Source organism: Dasypus novemcinctus, chromosome X, assembly GCF_030445035.2.
Source record: "Dasypus novemcinctus isolate mDasNov1 chromosome X, mDasNov1.1.hap2, whole genome shotgun sequence".
In the NCBI taxonomy this organism is placed as follows: domain Eukaryota; kingdom Metazoa; phylum Chordata; class Mammalia; order Cingulata; family Dasypodidae; genus Dasypus; species Dasypus novemcinctus.
Window position 1 is genome coordinate 48,318,368 of NC_080704.1, and position 5,947 is coordinate 48,324,314.

Sequence of the window (5,947 nt, forward strand, 5' to 3'; positions counted from 1 at the left end):
TCTTACCATGATAAACAGGCTGCTGACCAATCTCTTTTACTGCAAAATGATGTGTTGAAGCTACTTTCTCATGAAATCAGCAAGGATTGGAGTCATGGAAGTGGATTTTTTGATAATTTTTTTTATTATTAAAGAAGCTTTAGATGACATAAATGTTACATTGAAAATGTTGGGCATTCCATATACCCTACACCCTCCCCTCCCACACTTTTCCCCATTAACAACATCTTTCAGTAATGTGGTACATTTGTTAAAATTGATGAACACATATTAAAACATTGTTACTAACCATGGTCTAAAGCTTACGTTATGGTTTACACTTTGCAGCATGTCATTTTAAAGGTTTTGACAAAATGTGTAATGGCCTATATCCATCGATGCAATGTCATGCAGGACAATTCCAATGTCCTTAAAATGCCCCATGTTACAACTATTCTTCCCTGTCTCTCCCCTCAGAATCTGGTTACCACTGCCTTTATATCAATGCTACAAGTTCGTCCATTACTAGAGTAATAATGTCAACTTTAGTCCATACTTGCATTCCCCCCTTATGTTTGTTCATTCCTCAGTCTTAAGGATTTGGGGATGGTGATGCCCTCTCTGCTTCCAATTGAGAGGGGGCTTAGATTCCATTGGGGCAGACGGATGGAACTGTCTTGCTTGCAGTTGTAAATATTCTCTCTCTCTTTTTTTGGAATGGGCATTGTCCATTATCACCCTTTTGTTAGTTGTCCTGGGTGAGTCCGATGAATTGGAGAGTAGATATTGCCTACAACTGATTTAGGGTCCAACCGGCATATGAACATCCTGAATATCTAAGTCTCTGGTACACATATTTAATGGGTATAGTGCTAATTATAAGTTCAAATAAAAGGGGCATAAGAGCCATGTGTAGAAAAAGTATAAATGAGTCTAACTCCAATACATTGGGGGAATAGGTTATCATATATTTCAAGGTAAGGCCCACTGACAGGGTGCCAATATCCTGGGATTGTCTGCCATGCCTATAGTGTCCAGATGTCTCTAGAACCCTCAGGAGCACCCCTGCTCAAGTCATTGTTTATTGTGGCAGTCAGTGAGATCCTCCTGAGACATGCATAATTGTAACATCTGGAATGACCTCCCAACTCACTTTGACATTTCTTAGACATAAAAACTCATTTGTATTTAATATTTACCCCTTTTGGTCCAGGTCTTTTCATGGAAGTGTTTTTATCAGCTTTGAATTTGAGAAAACCACATAAGATTTTGAAATGAGATCTTTTGGATATTGGCTGGCCCCAAACTTGGAAAATATCCTATACCCTGTGCAGTAGACTTTGGGAGCCTTAGTTTGGTGTTGTTTCTTTATTTAGGAATAATATACATATGATAAAATGCACAGAATTATAAGTGAACAGTTTTATGAACTTTGACAAATGTATACACCCATATGACCATCACCTCAATCAAGACAGGAAACATTTTCACAAGAGAGAGTTCCCTCATGAACCTTTCAAGTCTATAGTACCCCCCATACACATATAAAATCACACTGTTTTGATTTTTTTCATATTTATTGTATTCTTTGAAGATACGTAGATCACAAAAAATGTTACACTAAAAAAAATAAGAAGTTCCCATATACCCCACACCCCAGCACCCCCATTCCTCCCACACCAACACACCTCCCACACCAGCTTTTTCATCATTGCGGCACATCCATTGCATTTGGTGAATATATCTTGGAGCACTGCTGCACTGCATGGATTATAGTTCACATTGTAGTTTACACTCTACCCCAGTCCATTCAGTGGGTTATGGCAGGATATATAATGTCCAGCATATGTCCCTGCAATATCATTTGGGACAACTCCAAGTCCCAAAAATGCCCCCACATCTTTAGATATTTATATAAATGGAATCATACAATTCAGATTGTTTTTTAGTCTAGTTTCTTTAGCTTCATTTAATGCTTTTGACATTCATCCATGTAGCATGCATCAACTGTACATTCCTTTTTATTGGTGAGTAGTATTTCATTGCATGGATTTACCACAATTTGTTTATTCATTCACCTGTTGATAGAAATATAGGTCATTTCCAGCTTTTGGCTATTTTGAATAAAAACACTATGAACATTCACATACAAGTCTTTGAGTGCACATTTTTACATCTCTTAGGTAAATACCTAGGATTAGAATTGCTGGCTCAGGAGATAGATTTCAATACCAGTTCTGCCACTAATTTGTTGTTTTTTTAAGCACATTTTGTTTCCTCCTTGGACCTCAAAGCCCTCATTTGTAAAAGGAAGAGTTTCCATTAGATGGATCTTTTTGAATCTGTGCTACATAAATCCTCTAGAATCTGAACTTATTGGTAAGGAGAGAGAGGGGTGAGCAGTGAAAGGCTGGACCCTACTTTTACTTTACCCAGAAGAGCTCCACTTAAGTCTAAATGTTGTTCTTCCCTATTACAGTCAATTTGACAAAAGGGTTCCATGGACAGGAATGTTTTAAAACCATTGACCTAGAAGATCTCTAATATTCCTTCTGCCTTTCAAATGTTTTTGAGTCTGTGGGAGAACTTGCCTACTTAAAAACTTACACAAGTTCTAGGGAGAACATCTAATGTCACAGAAGATCAAGCATGGGTGAAAAATCACTACTCTTCTCTCTTTATATACGATGGAAGGTGAAACTAGGCTATAACTGAGATAAAATATATCTTCAAAAGACCATTTCAGACTTTTGGTCCAGGCAAGATGGTGTAAACACATTTCTCCCTGCTCCTCTCAGCTAAGTACCACTATAAACCCTAGAACTGACATAAACAGTAAATAAAGGAGAACTTTGAAAGCTGATAAGAGGAAGCCAAACTGGTTTGGGACCCCAGAACAGGAAGAACAGCATAATGATAGGACATCTTATGTCATCCACCCCAACTCAATGGAAGAAGGTGACCCAGGCTTGGAGTTTCTCAACTCCCAACCCAGCAACAGAAGGCAGCCCACATAGGCTTTTTCTGCCCTGGACCAGATGGGAATTCTTCTGACCACCCAAGGTAAACCTGTGGCTACAACAAGGGAGATAAAATGGGAGAGCTACAAACAATAAGAGGTCAGAGGAAGCATTCTCCTTCCATGCCCAGCCTGAGACTCCCATCCCCTACTGAGAGAGACTGAAGCAGCAGCATGGCAAAGACAACCCCATAAGTGGCCCAGGAGGCTAGGAAGTCTCTTTGTCTCTGTAGGCCTAAGACTCTCAGAGGCGCCTGACTGCTTGGTCTGGGGAAACACCCTCTGCTCCACAGAAAACACACAAATGAAATAAAGGAACATTTCAGCCAAGACAAATTACAGACATTTCATGGAAGAGAATCTACAGATGGTGAAAAGTACTGTGAAAGATGTTCAACGTTATTGGCCATCAGGATAATGCAGACTAAGACCATAATGAGATATTAACACAGACCTATTAGAATGGTTAAAATTTTTTAAAGAAATGATAACACCAAGTGCTGGTGAGGATGCAGAAAAACTGGCTCATACATATACTTCTGGTGGGAATGTAAAATGCTACAGGCACTCTAAAAAGCAGTTTGGCAGTTTCCTACAAAAGGAAATGTGACTAAAATATGGTCCAGCAATTGCATTCTTGGGCATTTATCACAGAGAAAAAAAAACTTACGTTCATGTAAAAATATGTTCATGAATGTGCACAGCAGCTTTATTCTGAATTAGAAAAAATTAGGAAAAAACAGATGTCCTTTAACAGGTGAATTGTTAAACAAACTGGTACATCCATACCATGGAAAAGTATTCAGCATTAAAAAGGAACTGTTATTAGCCATTAAAAGGAATGAAGGCCTTATACATGTGGCAACATGGATGAACCTTGAAGATGCCATGTTGAGTGAAATAAGAAGTCGGACACAAAAGGACAAATATTATATGATGTCATGGATTTTGAAACAATTAGGATAAGCAAACTCTGGAGTTGAAATATAGAATATAGATTTTCAGGGTATGGGATGGGGATAGGAAATGGGAAGTTATGGCTTAAAATGTATAGGATTCCTATTCGGAATCATGGAAATGTTTTGGTACTGGATGGTGATGATGGTAGCATGATATTGTGAATAGATTTAACAGCACTGAAATAGCTATCTGTGATTGAAAGGGGGAAATGTTAGATTGTAACATATATGGTAACAGAATACGATTTTTTAAAAATCCATAGAACTACACTACACAAACAGTGAACCCTAAGTTAAAACATGGACTATAGTTAATAGTACAATTATAAAAATGTGCTTTCATAGTTGCAGCAAATGTTCCACACCAATGCAAGGTGTTAATAATAAGGTGGTATATGGGAATCCTGTACTGTGTGCATGATTGTTCTGTAAACTTACAACCTCTCTAATAAAAGAAAGAAAAGGAATGAACTATTGATACATGTAACAACAGGGATTATGCTGAGTGAAAAAATGCCATCTCAAAAGGTTACAAACTGTATGTTACCTGTGTATACCATTTTCAAACTTTCTTTTAAAGGACTTTTAAATTACAGAAAAATTACATTGAAAATATAGGGGATTCCCATATACCTCACCCCTTCTCCCTCTCACATTTTTCCCTGTTAATAATATCTTTCATAAGTGTGGTATATTTGTTATAATTAATGGACACATAATGAAGCATTTGCTCTATAGCTTACATTACACTTTGCACCATATAATTTTATAGGTTTTGACAAAATGTATCATGCCCTGAATCCCTTATAGCAATATCATGCAGACAATTCCAATGTCCCAAAAAAATACCCCTTGCCTCAGAACCTCTGGTGACCACTATCTTTATATCAATGTTACAAGTTCTTCTATTACTAGAGTAATAAGATATTTACTTTGGTCCATAGTTGCATTCCTCCCTTATGTTTGCTCATTCCTTGATCTTGAGAATTTGGGGATGATGATGCCCACACTCTGTTTCTGATTGAGAGGGAGCTTAGATCCCATAGTACACTTGGATGGAACTGTGTTGCTTGCAGTTATAGATACTCTTTGGTTTTTGGGGATAGTTGTTGTCTATTATCCTTTTGTTAGTTTTCTTGGACGAGTCTTATGAACTGAAGAGTAGCTGTTTGCTGTAACTCTGTTGAGATTCAGGACACAGCTGGCATGTGAACAGGATTAAAATTTAAGACTCTGGGACATATATTTAATGGGTATAGTGCTAATTATAGGTTCAAAGAAAAGGGGTGTAAGAACCATGTGTAGGGAAATTATAAATGCGTCTAACTCTGTTATATTAGGGAAATAGGTTAATATATATTCCAAGGTATATTAGATAGGTTAATATACATTTCAAATCTAACTCTATTACATTGGGGAAATAGGTTAATATATATTCTAGCCCACTGACTGGGTGCTGATTTCCTGTGGTTGTGTGCCCTGATGACAGTGTCCAGATGTCTCTAAAGCCCCCAGGAACACCTCTGCTTGAAGCTTCATTTACTGTGGCAGTCAGTGAGATCTTCCTGAAACATGTGTCAGTGTAACCTTTAGAATGACCTCTGCACTCACTTTGAAATTTTGTAGACATAAAAACTCTTTTGTATTTAATATTCCCTCCTCTTGGGCAAGGTGTATTTCCAAATACATCACTAGTTAGTGCTTGGTAATAATCCCTTGGTGCCAGGGAGGCCTGTCCCTGGAAGTCATGTCCCACACGGGGAGGAGGGGGGTGGAAGGCATTGAGCTTATATCCTGAGTTTGGCTTAGAGAGAGGTCACATTTGCGTAGTAAGAGGTTTTCAGGAGGTAGGCAACATATATTACTAAGCTATGTTTCAATTTTACAAGAATAAGGTTTATAAGTATAAGCATTAATATCAAGGGCCTGGTGTATTGGTCTGTCCTCTTTTGCTAGGCACTGCCTGTATGTTTTAGAGATTTTTCCACTT